Here is a 20,321-nt window from a genome sequence, read left to right on the forward strand (position 1 = left end):
TATCTTACAGTTTTACACTATTTGTGTTTTTTCCCTTTTTATAGTTACTGTGATACATGGATAAATTTGGAAGCATCATAACAGATTGGTTGTAACTTCATGTGCAGTTTGTACACAAAAAGATTTTGTGCACTACTTTTGCACTTTGCGTAATTATCTGTCCTAAAGGCACAGTGCGCCTATATTTGTTTTTTGATATTTGATTTCCAAGCAGAGGCTCTACTCAATTCAACAAAAATAAACATATGCACAATCAAAGTCTTCAAATGGCCTCTTGGTGTGTATGTGAACATAGCTAACATATAGTGTTCCAGTGTGAGCATGAGAATTATGTTACCCACTAACTTTATCAAGGCCTGAATTTAAACACAAAAGGGCTGCAGCAGTGAGCAGAACCAAAAGATATGAAATATGTTGTAGAGTGCTATACCACAAAGCCTGCAGATCTGGTTAAAAGTATGAAAAAGATGGGCCAGTTTGACCGTCACAAGATGCTACCACATAAATAGTGTGCGATTTGTCTCCCAATGTAATGTGTGTAGCGGAGCTCCCTGTACCCCAGCTGGGTACCTCCGCCAAGGATCGCTTCCTAGCTGGAACCAGGGAAAACCTCAGTGCTTTGGCAACAGTTGCCGTGGCTTGACTTGGGTCCTCCTGGAGCCTCTCCGTCCTGGAACAGGATAGGGGACTAGCTCTATTCCCTCCCAGGAACTGGATGACACACAGTCCTGAGAGCTCTGGTCCTTACATGGACTTTCCCCGCCAAATCCTCCACGAGCTGGAACAAGGTGCTGAGCAGTGATTAGCCCTTTCCCCTCCCAGTAACTAGACGACACATAGTTCTGGGAGTACAACTGATTTTATTGAGCCAAACTCCATCTTTTATGCACAGACCTCAGCAGGGTGTCTCCAAATAATACAATACAATACAATACAATACAGGTATCTCTGAGACTGGGAGATAATTTAGTTAAAGACCGCTAAGCTAATTATCTCCCTGGAACAGAGAGGCCAGTACAAAACATAAAAACATAAATGTACCCCTAAACATAATAAAAACATACAATAACCCCACATGTCCTACATCCCCAAATACCCCTGATCTGTGCACCCAAGTTGTCCAAATAGTGCTCAGATCCATGCAGGGTAGGGGAAATGCCACTGTGTCAAAGTTCTGACTGGATGTACATGTGGTCCTATGCCCCAAATGGTTCCAGGGCATTTGGTGCTTTGGCAGGTCAACTTCCAGGAGCTCCTGTGACCACAATACGGGGTGCTCCGCCTGTCTCTCAGGTAGCGTTTGTTCCCCTTAGTCTTAGGTACCTTTCCTCCAAAAAGTGCTCTGCTCGCAGGTCACAAAGTGGTTCAAAACCCCAGATCAAGTTGTCCAGGTCACCTCATGCCGAAAACACTTTCATAACATTCACAGCTAAGTACCGGTGAGGTGATCGGGAACCACAAAATCTTCATGCCGAAATTAGGTCCATAGCGGTTGCAGCTAAGTACAATTGAGCACCATTCGTGGGTTTGTTCAAGCGAACCGTCGGCAGGGAACTAGCATTCATTTTCATTCGAATTAAGGGAAAGTGCCTAACCAGCGGTGTGACAAACTGCCATTTGACACTGGGCATTGGAGAGGACTGATTGCGACTATGGCCCTGGGATGTATTGCCCTTTAAGAACTGTATTTGGGCTTATGGACTTTTATTGTACAGTGCTGGCTCTTTTAAAAACAGTGTATGGACACATGGAAACTTTTTGGACACTTTTTCTTACCATTTGAATCCCTGGGAAGGTGTGGCTCTTCCCCTCCCCCAGCTCCATTGTTCTCCAGCAGGGCGTTGTCCCAGGGACACTGCCAGACCAGTGGGAACTGGTTTGGGCAGGAAAAGCCATGCTTGCAATTGATAATAAAGGGACCTCAACCTAACTGTTTAACCCTTGGACGGATTCATGTGATTTTTACATATGTTGCTCCCCAAGTTATGCTGATCATAGAAATATATATAGTATATATAGTTTTATTCGTATGTGATGTAAAATCAGGGAGTTATAAAAATGTATAAAAAGTATAAGTTTTAGCTTGGAGATAATTGAGTAAATACAGTAAGAAACTCAATTATCTCCCAAGCAGAGGGGAGGGAATCAGTGGGATGTAACCGTTATCTGGTTGGTTAATGTCTAATTGCCTGTGGGCGGCTCCCTTGCAGGGGAGCACTGCATAAAAGCAGAGTGTGTGCCATTAAACCAGAGATCTTCTTGACCCTCAATATGTAGCCTTGTCTCGTTATTGGAGGGAACTGCTATATCACACTGGCAGTGGCGTACACACAACCCATGGGGCCCCGGTGCAAAAACTGATCTGTGGCCCCCCCCCCCCGCGCTTACTCTGCGCAGGCTGGGGCCGCAACACATGGCGGCGGGCACCTGGTCGCAGGGCTGCGACCCGTGCGACCGCGGTATGTACGCCAGTGCATGCATAAACACATACACTTAAAGGACCACTACAGACACCCAGATCACATCAGCTCAATGAAGTGGTCTGGGTGCCAGGTCTCTCTAGTTTTAACCCTGCAGCTGAAAACATAGCAGTTTCAGAGAAACTGCTATGTTTCACTGAGGGTTAATCCAGCCTCTAGTGGCTGTCTCATTGACAGCCGCTAGAGGATTTCCTGCGATTCTCACTGTGAAAATCACAGTGAGAAGACGCTGAACGTCCATAGGAAAGCATTGAGTAATGCTTTCCTATGGGCGGTTTGAATGCGCGCGTGGTTCTTGCCACGCATGTGCATTCGGAGCTGAGAGGCGGATCGGGACGGAGAGATCCCCAGCGCCAAGGGAGCCCGGCGCTGGAGAAAGGTAAGTGCTTTAGACACACACACACACACACTCTCATGAACAGACGCACACATTTACTGAAAGACACACACTCAGTGACAGACGCACACAAACATACTCAGTAACAGACACACACACTAACACACTCACTAACACACACACACACACTCACTAACACAAACTAACACTAACACACTCACTAACACACACTAACACTAACACACTCACCAACACTAACACACTCACCAACACTAACACACTCACCAACACACTCACTAACACTAACACACTCACTAACACTAACACACTCACTAACACTAACACACACACTAACACAATCACTCACACTAACACACTCACACTAACACACTAACACACTCACACTAACACATTCACACTAACACACTCACTCACTAACACTCTCACTAACACTCTCACACACTAACACACACACTAACACTAACACACACTCACACACACACACTAACACACACACTAACACTAACACACACTAACACACTCACTAACACACACTAACACACTCACTAACACTAACACACTCACACTAACACACTCACTCTAACACACTCACACACTAACACACTCACACTAACACTCACTAACACACTCACTCACTAACACTCTCACTAACACTCTCACTAACACTGTCACTCACTAACACTCTCACTAACACTCTCACTAACACTCTCACTAACACTCACTAGCACACTCACTAACACACTCACTAACACAATCACTAACACACTCACTAAACACACTCACTAAACACACACACACGTTTTTTTTTTTTTTTTTTTAATTTAATCCCCCCAGCCTCCTTACCTGTGTGAGAGCTGGGGGGATTCCCTGGGGTCCAGTGGTGTTGCTGGCCCTGCTGTCACCCGGCTGGCTGGCGGGCGCGCGAGGGAGCACTGTCCCCTGAGTGCTCCCTCTTCAGCTCCCTCGCGCGCCGCGTACTGATACCGGAGCCGGAAGATGACGTCATCTTCCGGCTCCGGTTTCAGTACGGTGCGCGAGGGAGCTGAAGAGGGAAAACCCAGGGGACAGTGCTCCCTCGCGCGCCCGCCAGCCAGCCGGGTGACAGCAGGGTCAGCCTCGGGGGGCCCGGAGGTGGCCGGCTCCTGGGCTCCCCAGCAGAAGAGGCTGGCCCTGTGGGTACATACCGGGTCGCAGGGGCGGCCGGGCCCCCTGGTGGGCCGGGCCCGGTCGCAGCCGCGACCCCTGCGACCCTGGTATGCACGCCACTGCTGCATACTCCCTTGAGCTTTAATCACTTAGCTCTTGTTCCTGATACGCTCTCCTTGAAGGAGAGGTCTTCCTCACACAGTCCTGGATGCTGGAGGTTCATACAGGGTGGAAGGAAGAGGTCTTTCCAACGCGGTCCTGGAGGACAGAAGCTGATCCAGAGTGGAAGGAAGACGGCGAGACTCCAGTCAAGCTACGGCGGTTGCGGAGTCTGCGGTGGTTGTGGTGTCCGGTGCAGTGCTTGTGGTCCTCGGCGCAAGCTAGGAAGCATCCATTAACGGAAGGATCCGTTACAAGGGGCTCCGAGGGAAAGCTGCTAATGGCGGCTGGGCAGGGTAACTCCCGAACGGGGTCTCTGACCTGGACCATAGTTGGTGGGGATTTCTAATCTGTCATGTATTCATCCACATATAAAAATGTGATTAATGACATTTACTGTTCTGACAGAAAAAGATGTGCCCAGCAACATTACTGTCCTGACAGGAAATGTTGTGCCGAGCAGCAATCAAATCCACATGAGGGTTTGTGCTGAGCAGCAATCAAATCCACATGATGGTTTGTGCTGAGCAGAAACTATGCAAATGGAAACCTGATAACTGCCTTTGGGGTCAAAGGCCGATTACAGCCTATCAGATCCAGAGGAGGGGTATTTAGGCCCAGTTCTCATCCTGCTCAGTGCCCTGTCGTGGTTTCCCTAGTGGTTGTCCGAGAGCGTGTTCCTGATTCAAGTTTCTTCTGGTTTTTGACTTTGGCTTTGATTTTGACTTATTCTGGTATCCCTGACTTCTGGCTTTCCCTTATCGTTGTGTCTCTTTCTGTATCCCCTGACCTCGGCAAGTATCCTGACTACTCTTTGGTACGTTAAGTCCGGCCATTCTAAGACCCAGTAATACATTACCTATTAGTCATCTGTGTGACACAATTCTACGTGCTGGATCAACTAGTAATCCTGACACTAATCTTTGTGTATCGATAATGTCTTCATTTTTCAAGTGTTTGCAGCATTTCATTGTTGCACAAATCAGTGAAAATGTCCTAAATCTTATCACATCCACACTGATGCTACTTCTTTAAAATTGGTTCTAAGCCATAATTGAGCTAGAATAGAACTGCCTTTAAAAGAAAATTTGCAAACTCACAAGAAAAATAAACTACAATCCTGCTCTGGAATCATGAAGGTAACTCTGATACATAGAGCAATGAGGTCAGGATTGTCAAATGGCTACTGTAAGAATGATGATTTATTTGGCTTTATAGAAGCTCTCATTGGGGCTGAAATGATGCTGGAGGATTGAGAATAAAGTCACTGTTCCATGAGTTTATGTGTACCTGTTTATTACCTTTTGTTTATAACCTTCTGCATTGCTGTCCAGATCCTCTGCACCACATAAAGCATATCCCTAACCATTTAGTTGGATTGGTATTTTTTCATATGGCTATTGTAAGACTAGTATTATGAATTAGGGACAAAAGGGACACGTTACAGTTTCTAATTGAATTACGAGATTTGCCAAGTTGTGTGCATGGTATGTACACCTCCTAATGAAGCTTTAAGATGTGGCTGAATAGAAACATCCCTAATGCTTCTGCTCTAAGAACCTACCCACTTTTAGCCAGTTTGATAACTTGGAGGATAGCCACCGCTGTGCCTCCATACCTACACAATGATATTACAAAATTCATTATGACAAAGGTTGTATCTCGAAACCAGATTCCTTATTCTTCATGTGAACTTACAGCAAGAATATTATTGTAACACAATATGATAACATCGCTGGCAGAATATATGTAATGAGCACGTTGCATGTTAAATGATATATATTTTCAACAGCTGTATGTCCATGTCATATTTATATCCCAATACCACCCAGCAGGCATACAGCAGTTTTACTCATGGATATACATGCATGATCCTGTGTTGGCTTCTGTGACGAGACCAATCTCGCCACTGTGCATTGGAGGAGCCTGGTTGCCCGCCTGCTGCCTTTAGACTATGGCCCCATGTTGAAACGCTTGATTTTCCCCTGCAAAGACACGAAAGCCAGGTCATTCGGTGCTTGCCCTGTTTGAGCGGTGATACCCCAGATAGCTATGCCATGGAGCCCATTCGTATATTGAAAGACTATGGGAAAGACTTTGGCTCCATGGCAATTGAACTGTATGTGTGTGATCTGAGCGCCATTCAGTAATAATGTGCGCTCAGATCTGAGCTATCTGGGGATATGTTGAATGTACCTCTTTTATGCAATGGCTGCACAGTTATATATTTTTCTGTATTTTATTGTCTTTTGCTGCCATGTGTTCAGTGGAGTTTTGCCTCTGTCCTTGGAGATAATTGGATTACTTCCCCATTATCTCCAAGATAGAAGACTCTGTGGAACTGGTTTTGGGCAGAAAAGCCACGCTTCATTTGGTCACAAAGGACTACGATCTATCTTTTGAACCACTGGACCAATTTGTATGATTTTGAGGTATGTTTGTATTTGGAGTATGCTGATTCTGAAAATGTAAGTTTTATGCATACTTTTAAAGTTATGAATAATGTGAAAAACTGTATTTCTCTGCCTGTGATAATTACATTACCCATTGTGTAAGGTAATTGTATCACAGGCAGAGGGAAGGATTTTGTGTGGGAGTGTCTGAGTGTATTGTGCGTGTTTATTGGTTGTTTTCCAAAACCCTGTGGGTGGTACTAATGTGTATATAAGAACAATAAACCCACAGCTCTGTCTGTTCCTGTTTTGACCCTCAACACGGAGCCTTGTCTCGTTTTTGGGGGGATTTATTGTATGCTGTTCCAGTTCGACTGCTAGGAGTGTAAACCTTACTTATGGTTTTTCCTATCCTATGGTTTTCCTATTCTGTTTACAGCATTCGTATGTTTGAGAGCATTCATATGCTTCTCCGGTTCGGTGGATTGGTGTCTACAGTAGCTGTGCCTGTGTCTCTGGAAGGACGGCGGTTTAACCCTTTTATGCCTGGGGGTGCCGTTACAGCTTCACAAAAAATCTTCACTCATGTATATTTTGTGAACAGAACTAGATACAGCCTTGGTACAGCTTTTCTTATAGATTTCTACATAACAGGTGTACAGCAGGGTGTGCAGAGGAAAGATACATTATATAAGGTAGTAGGCATGTTGTGGCAAGACTGCACAGGGAACTCCTCCACTCTTAACCTGCACTGAGGTTGTCATTAGACTTAGAGATTGCTTTTCATCTGTCTTTGGGCCAGTTGGGTGATAGGTCAAAATCCCGAATTCCAAGCCAAAATGTACCCAAATCAAGAATTAAGGGACATGCTCAATGGTCAAGCATTTTTGTTTCAAGTATTTTATTCACACATTAAGCGAGCAATAGAGAAAAAAAGGAGCAGTAAAATCAGTTGATCTGTGAATTGAAGGGATACTATAGTCACCAAAATAACTTTAGCTTAATGAAGCAGTTTTGGTGTATTGATCATGCCTCTGAAGTTTCACTGCTCAATTCACTGCCATTTAGGACTCGAATCACTTTTGTTTCTGTTTATGCAGCCCAGTCATTACGCCTGTAACGGCACCCCGGGCATAAAGGGGTTAAGGCACAGGCACACAAGAGATATAGGCACAGCTACTGCAGAACACCAAACTCCCAAACCGAATACAAGGGAATGCTCCAAACTCCCGAACTGCATACAAAATAGCACTCCAAACTCCCGAACCGGAACCTCACGAATAGCTGCTAGCAGACGAACAGGAAAAACACCCAAGCGGCTTACACTCCTGGCAATCAGTCTCTAACAGCATACAGTAAATCCCCCCAAAGACGAGACAGAGCTCCGTGTTGAGGGTCAAGCAGTGGTGTGGTTTAATGTGGGCTACCTGCCCAGTATTTATGCAGGACTTCCACCTGGTGGACACTCCTCTAGGGGACCAGATGGAAGACTGGGACACAAATGGTAAAATGACCAATCACAGGCATACAGGGTTAAAACACTCCCACAGTACATTACAATCCCTCCCCTCTATCCTGGAGATAATTGGGAAGTAATCCAATTATCTCCAAGGACAGAGGCAAAATTCCATTAACCACATGGTTACAGTAAAACACTAAAATACAATAAAATACATAATGTTACATTTGTCACATAAATTATATACATGTAACCCATCCCCAGATAGCTGGGATCTGAGCGCACAAAAGTACTGAATAACGCTCAGATCCTATGCACACAGTCCAATCGCCGTGGAGTTAAAGTGTTCACAAAGTCTGTTCTCCATACGAATAGACTCCATGGGATGTGGGGTAATGCTGTTCATACGGTTTAAACTACTGAATGAACAGGCATCCGGTTAAATGACCGAATGCAGAAGCAAGGAGGCTGACGGCTCAGCGGTGTTCACGCAAATAAGTGTCCGTTTCCAGTTCCATACTTTGGGCGCTGAACACCGCTGGCCGTTCGGGACTCTAAAATGGCTGCCGCCACGTGTTCGGCAAACTAACAAATCTCTCCCCTTTTCCAGACAGACTAACAGGGTATCTGACCTCCTGCCAGTCAGTGCCCTGGTTTGTCCAGCAGCCCACCCACGAAGCACCAACAGTAATACAGCCCACCCACAATAACTGGTTACTACAACTGGGTAGAGGAGAACTTTTTCCATGTCCAGGTGCCTCACCATGGCTGTGTGGGGGACTGGTAAGCTGACTTGGTGGGTTGCTGAGTGGGCAGAGACCAGCGGTACTCTGCCCTGGTGCCAGCACTACCACGGGAGTAGTCTGGTTGGAGCCTGGTTCCTGGAGGGGGAGACCAACTGTCTCCCCTTTAGATACACAGCTCTGCTGCTGGAGGGGGAGACCGACTGTCTCCCCTTTAGATACACATCTCTGCCGCTGGAGGGGGAGACCGACTGTCTGCCCTTTGGATACACAGCTCTGATGCTGGAGGGGGAGACCGACTGTCTCCCCTTTGGCTAAACATCCCTGTCACTGGGGGGCAGGACCGACCGTCCCTACCCCCTGTGCTGTAAGTGCAGAGACCACGGTCCCATCTGCACGGTTGTGGGGCTTACTGTCTCCCCCTGGTATGTTAAGCTGCCGCTGGGGAGAGGGGGTAACAAGCTCCTCTTCCATATATACTTCCAGCCGCGAGGGAGGTAGACCGACTGTCTCCGCTCCCAATACAGAGTCCTTGCTCTCTATTCCCTGTAGGACACTCTGCCGCTGGGGAATGGAGACTGTGCTCCCAACTCCCTGTAACACACGCTGCTGCTGGGGAATGGAGACTGGGCTCCCTATTCCCTGCAGGACCGGTGGAGAGACCTCGGTTCCATCTCTACCGGCCACCTGGTGTTCTTCCCAGTAACAATCTGCAATATCTGCCCAGCTGAATGGGTCTGGATCTGGGTCTCCGCTTCCCTGCTGAGCCTTCTCACTGGAGTGGAACAGATTTTGGTAGCCCTGTTTCAGCTCCATCTCTCGGGTCACTAGGTGGACCAGGTCTTGCTCAATCTCATGAGTGTTGTCCCAGTCATACCTGCTCTCCCTCCACTCAAAGAGATGACAGAACCGGGCTTGTGTCGGGCTCCCAAACTCAGGCTCTGAAAAAGACTCCCATAACAAGCCAGGACCATCAAACTCCTCTCCCTCTGGCTTGTCATGCTCAGCTGTCCAGGGCAGGTACTGTGCCCCATACCATCAGAGCGCCTGGTAGGCATCTTCCAGCCACATCTCCTTCCATACTAGGTGTTCCAATTTCTTCACCCATTCCTCCCAGGGCTGATCTCCTAGGAAGGGCATCCGCAGGGCTACTCGCTTCTGTAACCGCTGGTCTTCCTTGGGGAATCTCTCGTCCCGCTGGTACTCCACAATACCCAGTGCCTGGTACCAGATGCCTTTGCGAACTGCATCTCGGTCATCCATGACCCCCTCATCGTACTTCACTGCTGGTTCCATCCTGGTGCTGTCAGGGTCGCTGTACTGGGACATGCTATAGCGGTACTTACCCTCTCCAGGGGCCGGCCGGGGTCCTCTGTTCTCGCCGCGCACGGTCCTGCTTCTGCACGAGCCGCGCGCAGCTCATCCGACGGCGAAATCAGGAAGGCGGGCAGTGACCGCGAGAAGCGGTCACGTGTCCCGTCTGACTCTAAGAGTCAGTGTCTCGGGCGCGCTCTTAAAGGGACAGTGGGAGCCGAAATTTGAAACGGTCTCCTATTGGCCTCTGTCATGCCACATTCCCCATACACTCACGTTCTGGGGGCATGGATATGACAGGGGTCAATCAAAGTGAAGTCTAGGGTATTTATACTCACCTGTTCCTTAGTACCTTGCCCTATCGTGGTTTCTGTTCAGTTCCCTTTAGTGCTTGTATCGTTCAGTTGGTTTTTTGGTGCTCGATCTTGGCTTCTGACTCCGCTTTCTCTTTATCCTTGCTTGTCTTGTTCGCCGGTTTGCTCTCCTGTGTACCAGTCCTTGGCTTGTTCTAGTTTACGCTGTCTCTCTGTCCCCTTGACCTTGGCTTGTTCTGGACTCTGTCTTTTCTTGTCCTCGTCTAGTCCGGCCATTCTAAGGTCCGGTAAGACGTATCTTGTTTTCTTGCCTCTAGACTATCTGGACTATTCTTGCATGTTGGGGTATATTACCGTGACACATACGTTGCCCTCAAATTGTAAAATCCAAAGAAATGGTGTCTCCTGTAGCTGTCCTTCTGGCTATAGGAATGATCCCGCCGCTTGCCACCAATTGTAACGGCACCCCGGGCATAAAGGGGTTAAACTGCTGTTTAGAAGATCTTCCCCTTCCAGAGATACAGGCACAGCAACTGCAGAACACCAAACTCCCGAACCGAATACAAAGGAATGCTCCAAACTCCCGAACTGCATACAAAATAGCACTCCAAACTCCCGAACCGGAACCTCACGAATAGCTGCTGGCAGACGAACAGGAAAAGTGTCATGATCTGCTCTGCTCTGTTCTGATGTCTGGACTTGGCTTCTGGTATCCAGTACTTTTGTTTCAATTCCTGTTTGTTTTTTCTTGGTTTTTGGTTTTCTATTCTATGTCTGGTTTTCTTTATGCTGGGATTTCTGGGTTCATTCCTATAGTTCGTCCCTGGATTTCCCAGTCTCCAGGTTTCCTTTAAATGTTTGTTTTATTTGCCACACCCGTTTGTTTCCATCTTTCATTATGTTTCAGTGTTCCTGCAGGCAGCTGCTCACTGCTTCTGTCCTTTCTTGCAGGTAAGTGCTATATATGTGTTCTGAATCTGTGGTTGTTTTAGCATACATTAGCCAGTGTAGGTCCTGCCAGATATGGGGTACATTGGCGTTGTTGGCAGGCTTATGCAATGTATGATCATATAGTGTGACTAAATCCCCATAATTTCCATATGTAGTACTTAGTTATTTCTCCTCTTGTTTTGCCTATGTTATCTTGTCTTGTTTTAGTTTGTATACCCAGTCCATGTACAGTCCTGTCCAGTCTTGCCCATGTTATGTTCATGTTTTCCTCATGTCTTGTGTATATGTTCTGGGTTTAGCTTACTATCCTTCTCTGGTTCTGGGTTATATTAGTTCTGTCTTGTTTTCATGTTTGGTGCCTATCTCTAGTCTTGCCTTGTTTCTAGTACTGGATACAATCTTGCTGCAGAGCCTCCCTATTAAGCTCCTGGGAGGTCTGCTTAATTTCCAAGCTCCTAGTTCCTGGTATCCGCTGAAGCTGATTCAGGGTCTTGGTATGTGGCTGCACAAATGCTGGTGCTCAACACCAGGGGGTGTGTGGTTACCCTGCACCAGACGCTGCTAATCCACCTCCACACTGTGACTCCTACTCTGAACATCAGGCATACTGGGTCCCGGTCCTGCACCGCCGCCTGGAAAGTGTCTGGGTCCCGGGCACCGGACCGCCACCCTGACAAAAAGCACCCAAGCGGCTTACACTCCTGGCAGTCAGTCTCTAACAGCATACAGTAAATCCCCCCAAAGACGAGACAGAGCTCCGTGTTGAGGGTCAAGCAGGGGTCTGGTTTAATGTGGACTACCTGCCCGGAATTTATGCAGGTCTTCCACCTGGTGGACACTCCCCTAGGGAACCAGATGGAAGACTGGGACACAAATGGTAAAATGACCAATCACAGGCATACAGGGTTAAAATACTCCCACAGTACATTACAATCCCACCCCTCTATCCTGGAGATAATTGGGAAGTAATCAAATTATCTCCAAGGACAGAGGCAATACTCCATTAACCACATGGTTACAGTAAAACACTAAAATACATAATGTTATATTTGTCACATAAAATATATACATGTAACCCATCCCCAGATAGCTGGGATCTGAGCGCACAAAAGTACCTGTCTGGTATTTTCCTTAGTTATTCAAATCTAATTACTGAATTAAATCTAATTACCGCATTAAGTAAACTTTTATTACATCTAATCATCATTGCTGTTGAATGAATTAAAATTAAATCTAATTATTGCATTGAATGAATTACAATTAAATCTAATTATTGCATTGAATTTAACCATTTCTTCGAATGAATTCTGACAGCTGCAAGCCTTCATTACTGGGTAAACTATATTGAGAGGTATATAAATGTATTTACTTGAATTGATTAATTGTTTAATTGTGTTAATTATGTTAATCACATGTATTCCTATAAAAATGGATTTGTGCATGCATTTGATAGCTTGACAAAGCCTGTGTAGGTCGAAACGCTGTGAGTGGCAGTGGGTTCAATAAATGTGCCTTTTTGTATCCTGGAGTCCCTGGACTTCTCTCAATTTTTTTCAGCAAATATTTGGTTCCTGGTACTGGGACTTGTCTGGTTGCACACGGATACATATCGTTAAGGGATTGAATGCAGTTCCACATTCCTGCTATACTATGCAGACCTAGCCACACCTCACCTGCTGTGACTGACCCACCCTGCATGAAAACAAAATGGTTTAATTCTCAATCAGGTATTAACTTACTTTAAAGGTTTGTATATCCTGCTCTGGAAATTGAACTTTAATAACACACATGAGGCTCCTGCAAGGTCTAGCAAGCTCTTAACAGAGCATGTGATAAGAAATTCTAGATTAAATAGAATTTGCAATAAAGGAAGTGTAAACATTAGATGACTTTTTACAGGAAGTGTTTAGGAAGGTTGTGTAAGTCACATGCATGGAGGTGTGACTAGGGCTGCATAAAAGTGATTTAACTTCTAAATGGAAGAGAATTGAGCAGTGAGAAACTGAAGGGGCATAATCTGTACACTTAAACAGCTTCATTAAGATAAAATGTTTTGGTGACTATAGTGTTCTTTTAAATGGCAGAAAAATATGTTCATATCAGTGTACTGCAAAATATATGCAAAACAAAATACCTATTTTACATGAATAGCCCCATTTTTGCACCCTTCTAAAGCATGTGAATCAGTTCCCACACCTGGTTTATGCAACTGAAATACTGCTGAACTGAAATTCAAATGAAATTTTAGAGTTCTGAAATTGTTTCAGTTTTAAGTAAAAATGGATCGGACAAACTGAATATTCTTTGTGTGAGCAAGTCTAGTTATGGTGTTTGGAGTGTCATTTAACATATAAGTATACTATATGCATCATGTTGCATTTGTAATGTTTTGTTTTTTTCCAGGCTGAAATTGAAAATCTAAAATATATCAGAACAGTTTATCTTAGTAAATGCTTTATAAATACGGTAAATATAAAGCTAGGATTATCAGTGAAAACAGATGATTCATTTATTACCCAAATGAAAGAACAGACTTTGCTTCAGGTACCCATCACACCCACATTTTTCAGTGTTTGGCAACTATCTGTTCAAGAGTCACACCCTAAACCAACTAATCAAAATGTCATAGACAAATAGAGAATTAATCTCAAAATCTACCTTATGAGAGCTGATCTCTAATGTATATTACTACGAGCAGCCAGCAAATCTCTTTATCATGTTTATTTAAAAAAACTGTTGTGACATAAGCATTACCAAAGAGATCCATATTTTGAGTGAAGGAAATACTCACATAGTTGGTCTGGGTCTGCATGCACCCAGGTATTCATTTATTGCCTGCACTGACAGAATTGGAAAATGGGTCACTAAAATATCTAGCTCACATTTAAAATTTCTGATTTGCCCTCATTTAACTTTAGAATCAAGCGGGAGCTGAATGTCCTGAACCCAGCGAATATGTTTGATAAGGAGAACCTGGGCTGTGTGATGAAGAAAAACTTATTGTCCTCATACCATCTTCAAAGACATCAAACACCAGAGATGCAACCGTTCCGACACACCTCTAAAAGCAAGGGTTCCAATCTTAGAATGAATATAGTAGTGGTGATAGAAGTCATCCATTTGTGCTAGGTAGCAAGTCCTACTGTAGGAAGGACTGGGTTCATGAGCTTGATAACTTAACAGTGATTTAATTTATTTTCCTGAAGTTCATTCCAATTAAACTTAAAGGGGACCCATCTCTTAAAATTTGCGTCTATAGTGTACCCACCAGTTGCCTGAGACACTGGATACATTAAAAACAAAATTACTCTTAGATCATTTGTCTTAAAACTTGGATATCTGGGGGCGGGGCTTGACCAGCATGGTGAGCAGTCACACACTGCATGAGCTTCTGGAGTTTTCTTGAAATTGAGTATTTTTTAGACGACTTTTACAAACTTGGGTCACCTAATTTGGGCTTTTGGAAGGTGATACCCCTTCATTTGCTTCTCAACTCACTGAAGAAATACTAAGGGCCTAGCTGCGGCCCACTGCTATGGGAGAGAGGAAGGTGGCCAATCCCTTAATCTAAGTTCCACTGGAGGAAACCACAATGAACTGCCCCATATCCACTCCCCTCTTCCCCCCCCCCCCTGCAGATGAGGGATATCCCGGCACCTTAAACTACATTCTCCCACCTGGGACTGACCTCTGCACACACTGACAAAACCTAGTAATCTAGCTTTACCATCCAAGATAGCTAAAGAGCACAATTCCACGAGGTATGTGAAGCCTTTCTTGCAGCCTTCGACAGCATATTCAATGCCTTCTGGGACCGGCTGAAGTATCTGGAGGACGCCAGCATGGGGCAGGCATCTGCTAACATAGCGACTGGAACCGGCACGACTCCAACTCACCATCTGCGACTAAATAGTCCCACAAAGGGATGCCTTTGGTTGCAGCTGCACCTTTTCGATCCCCTCAAGAGATGGAGTGATAAAAATGGAAAACCCCAGCCTGCTAGGTGCTTATATGTTCGAAAGAGGAGACGGTCTGGACCTCCGGGAGGCACGCTGTATCGGAGCCGTCTGCCTCTTCGCTCCAACTCCCCAGTCACGAAGAGCATTGTCTTGCAGTCACCCCAGAGCAAAGTGCCCCTAGCCCCTGACAAGATTCTTCTCTATCTACCTTGAATGTTGACCTATAGGTGTGTTTAAATGCCAGTGTTCAGTCCTACAGAGTTCAGCCATGCTTACTATGCTATTTGTATTAGCTCTTGTTCTATCTATGCAGATTTAGGCCTTCTACTAATTTACATCACTCTTGGTATTATAGTTACATTTAGGTACTGTCTGCAGTTTAGCCAGTTGACTTACCCTTGTTGCAGAGCTAATTATATATCTGTCTACCTTATCTTGTTTTATAAATATAAAACCTCAGTTAATTGTATATCTGTCTACCTTAGCTTGTTTTATATTAAAACAAAAAAATTATATCCCTCCAAGTCAACGGTCCTACCATCAGCTCCACCATGCAGGCTTGCTGCCTAGTTGTTCTCTTTGACTCCGACCTCTCCTTAAAGCCTCATGTTCAGTCTATCACCAAATCGTGCCATTTTCATCTCAAAAACATTGTGCGCATCCGCCCCTACTTAACGCCTGATGTGACTAAGGTGCTGGTCTATTCCACTGTCCTTTCTTGCCTTGACTACTGTAATCCGCTTCTCAGTGATCTTACGTGCTCCCAGCTTGCACAGTTACAGTCCATAATGAATGCGGGGGCGAGGCTTATCTTCCTGTCCGCCCCACCCTTCTGTCAGTCCCTGCATTGGCTTCCTTAAAGATATAGAGCTCAATTTAAAATTCTGGTTCTTGCTTTCAAATCTCTACATTATGCTGCAACCACCTATCTATCCTCCCTTATACACAAGTATGTCCCGAGTAGGCCCTTACGATCTGCTGAAGACTTACGTCTATCTTCTGTCCGTACTCCCACCTCTGATGCTCGCCTTCAAGATTTCTCGAGGGCTGCACTGTTCCTGTGGAACTCACTTCCCTCCTCCATTAGATGCTCACCCAGTCTCCATTCCTTCAAAAAATCGTTAAAAACCCACTTCTTCATAAAAGCGTATCAATTGAACTGTTAATAGCTCCAGACTGATTCTTCTTCTGCAACTGTCACTAGTCTAATACTATCCTTACCTTTTTGTGTCATTATATCCCACTACCTCTAGCATGTAAGCTCATTGAGCAGGGCCCTCAACCCCTCTGTTCCTGTGTGTCAAACTTGTCTGGTTACAACCAGGGCCGGATTAACATAGGGGCTGATGGAGCTGCAGCTCCAGGCCCAAGCCCATGGAATAGGCCCATTGATTTAAAAAAAACAAAAAAACTTATTTTTTTTTATTCACTACTCTTAGCATTGCCAGGTATTTCTTAGGTTTGCCATGTATTTCTCAGAAGTATTTCTCAGGTATTGGAGGCTGCCTAACCAGTGCCAGTATTGCAGTAATATCGGCAATACAAATGTCAGTCTCAGTATAACCCGAGATTATTCTGCAATACCAGCGCCGGCCAGTAGCGGTCACTGTGTGTGTTGAGAGAGGCAGGGATAAGAAGTTACAGCATCTCCCTCCCTGCCTCTCTCTACTCATTGGAACACTGGGAGACATGGGGACACTGAGACACTGGAGAAAATGGGGACCATGAGACACTAGGGACACAGTGGCCCCATGTCTCCTAGTGGCCCCTAGTCTCTCAGTTTTCCCATGTCTCCCAGCCAGTGTCCCTAGTCTCCCAGAGTCCCCTAGTCTCTGTGTCCCCATGTCTCACAGTGTCCCAATGTCTCTAAGTGTCCCCTAGTGTCCTAGCGACATGGGGACACTGGGAGACATGGGGACACAGACTCTAAGGGACACTAGGAGACATGGGGATACAAACACTAGGGGACACTGGGCGACATAGGGGCACAGGCACTAGGGGACACAGAGACATGGGGCCACTGGGCCACTTTGAGACCTGGGAGACATGGGGCAGTGTTTCCTACTCTCCCAAAGTCCCCTAGTCTCCCAGTGTCTAAGTGTCCCAATGTCTCCCAGTGTCCCCTAGTATAAAATAAAAATTCCCAGGCACTCACTGTGATAGATAGATAGATAGATAACTGCAATGTTTCAACCTGTAACGAGGTCTTTATCAAGTCTCGAGTGTCCCCTATGTATCAGTGTCTCAGTGCCCCATGTATCTCAGTGTTCCCTAGTCTCCCAGATTCCCCTAGTCTCCCAGTGTCCCCATGTCTCCCAGTGTCCTCAAGTGTCTCAGTGTCCCCGGGTCTCCAAGTGTTCTCTAGTATTTCAGTGTCCCAATGTCCCAATGTCTCTCAATGTCCCCTATTGTCCTAGTGACATGGGGACATAGACACTAAGGGACTGGGAGACTGGGAGGCATGCCCCCTTTTTGGTTATGTTCGCCCCTTTCGGCAGTTCTGTTTATGTTATTTGCGAAAGTGGCCCACCCTTTTACCCCATCCATAGACTTCTTGCTTTACTGGACACTGCTGTTAGGGGGTATGAATTTACTTGAAAGATGAAAGCGTGAGATTAGCATAGGGTATGTGTTTTCTCATAGCTGCATCCTATTAGTATCCCTAGAGCACCATCTCCATCAGATACATGATGCTTGGGAGGTAGGACTGTTTTAGTGTTTTTGGTCGATAAGATTTTGTAATTAGGCCCATCATAATTGTCAGTACCAGGCCCACTGGGCTCCTAATCTGGCCCTGGTTACAACTACATGTCTGTTCGTCCACCCATTGTAAAGCGCTGCAGAATTTGATGGCACTATATAAATAACATAATAATAATAATAATAATAATAAAACCTCAAAGCCCCTTAGGGTGAGAGCCTATCCCTGTTTGGGATACCTCTGCTGATGTATGCCCCCGGCTCCCTGTTACCACAGAGGGGGCCCAGCACACAGCTTCTCGTCTTCTCTTCTAATAACTCTCGCGAGACCTGGTTGCCAAGGCAACACTCCGCGGGTCTCGCGAGAATTATTGGAGGCAATGAGCTGAATGTGAAGAAGCTGTGTGCTGGGCCCCTGTGGCAAACCTAGCCACTTCTGGACTATAATGTATGGAAGATGGTCTATAGGCTGTATGGTATGCTATGTATATTTGTGCTGTGTATTACGCTAAGGTAGTTCGCATGCTGGCAGCCCTAAGCTACCAGCCTGCAGGTACTTCGTTTGACAAACAGCGACTATCCGGGCTGTTCGTCAAACGAATAAGGGCCCCCCTGGTCGACCACACACTCAGAGTCGTGTGGCGCTTGTTAACTGATTGCAACATTGTTGCAATCGGTAATTAGAGGCTCTCCTAGGTGGCCGTCGTTCGACTACCGACCATGCGGCGGTCGGCCATCTTGGATCCTCTATTCTTCAGCGGTGTTTTGTCGGCGAGCGCCTGGAACCGAAATCGGCTCGAAATCGACACGAACACCGCTGGACTTCCAGACCGTTCGGGAGCCCGGTGTTCGGTAAGATCGTTCACCTAAGTACGATCGACAGATTGAGAAGAACTTTAATGTCATACCTTATTTGTTGCGGCGTTCGGTCAGTTCAGCTGGGAGCTGAGCGGTATTCTCACAAAAGATGCACTCAGACCCCAGCTATCTACCGAACATTCGGTCACGTTAATCTACCGAATAAAACTCAGAAACTGTATTTTAATGTAAATTGTCAGTTCTGCTGCACGAGGGGATAATCCACTTAATCGTCCATTTTAGTGGGAGTATCCTTCTCGTGCAGCAAAGCCTGTTGGGAGAATTACACTGCATGATGGGAGAAATCCCCTGAAACATCTGTACGGAAACCCCTTGCATGGGGAACTGTATAAATATGCAAGCTTGTGAATAAAGCCAGTTAGTTGACTCCCAAACTGTGTTTCGTCCGGTTATTGGGAGGATTGGGATATTGCCTTACTTTTCAGCGCTGACTGTGGATTTACCTGTTATACCAGCGGAGATCGTGGATTCTAATATTGCACTCCGCTACAGCCCCCCTCTGCGGTAACAGGAAGCCGGGGCCCCTTTATGCCACCGAACCACCAGGGATGGAATCTCCCCCTTCCCTGGACACAGGTAAGAAGCAGGGAGGGGGGGAGAAACATTTAATTAATTTAATACACAATTGTAAAATTAATTTGAAAATGCCCCTTTCCCCACCCCTCTCCCTCCGCAGATTGCACATTTACACACACACACACACACACACACACACACACACTGCATCCACTACACTGACACACACTCTGCATTCACTACACTGACACACACTCTGCATCCACTACACTGACACACACTCTGCATCCACTACACTGACACACACTCTGCATCCACTACACTGACACACTCTGCATTCACTACACTGACACACACTTTGCATCCACTACACTGACACACACTCTGCATACACTAGTACAACACATACACCAGGGGCGTTTTAGCCGCAAGGCAAACAAGGCATTTGCCTTGGGCGTCATTTTCCAGGGGGCGGCAAAAAACGCCGCCCCCAAATGCCCCGGGCAAATGCCTTGTTAGACTTGCGGCTAACTGGGCTGCCGGTCGGGCTGATGGACTGAGCGTGCGGCTGGCGAGGGAGCACTTCCTCTGAGCGCTCTGCTCAGCTCCCTCGCGTGCCGCAGTGTGAGGCTGGGAGCCGGAATATGACGTCATATTCCGGCTCCCAGCCTCACACCGCGGCGCGCGAGGGAGCTGAGCAGAGAGCTCAGAGGAAGAGCTCCCTCGCCAGCCGCCCGCCCAGCAACCAGCCCAGCAGCCCGACCGCCAGCCCCACTAGACCCCAGGGAGATGGAGATGGAGCCGCAATCCCAAAGGTAAGGTTAAGTTAATTATATATTATTATATATTATTATATTATATATATTATTATATTATTATATTATATATATTATTATATTATTATATTATATAAAGTATTATATTATATATATATTATATTATATTATATA

This window comes from Pelobates fuscus, chromosome 1 (genome assembly GCF_036172605.1).
Source record: "Pelobates fuscus isolate aPelFus1 chromosome 1, aPelFus1.pri, whole genome shotgun sequence".
NCBI lineage: Eukaryota > Metazoa > Chordata > Amphibia > Anura > Pelobatidae > Pelobates > Pelobates fuscus.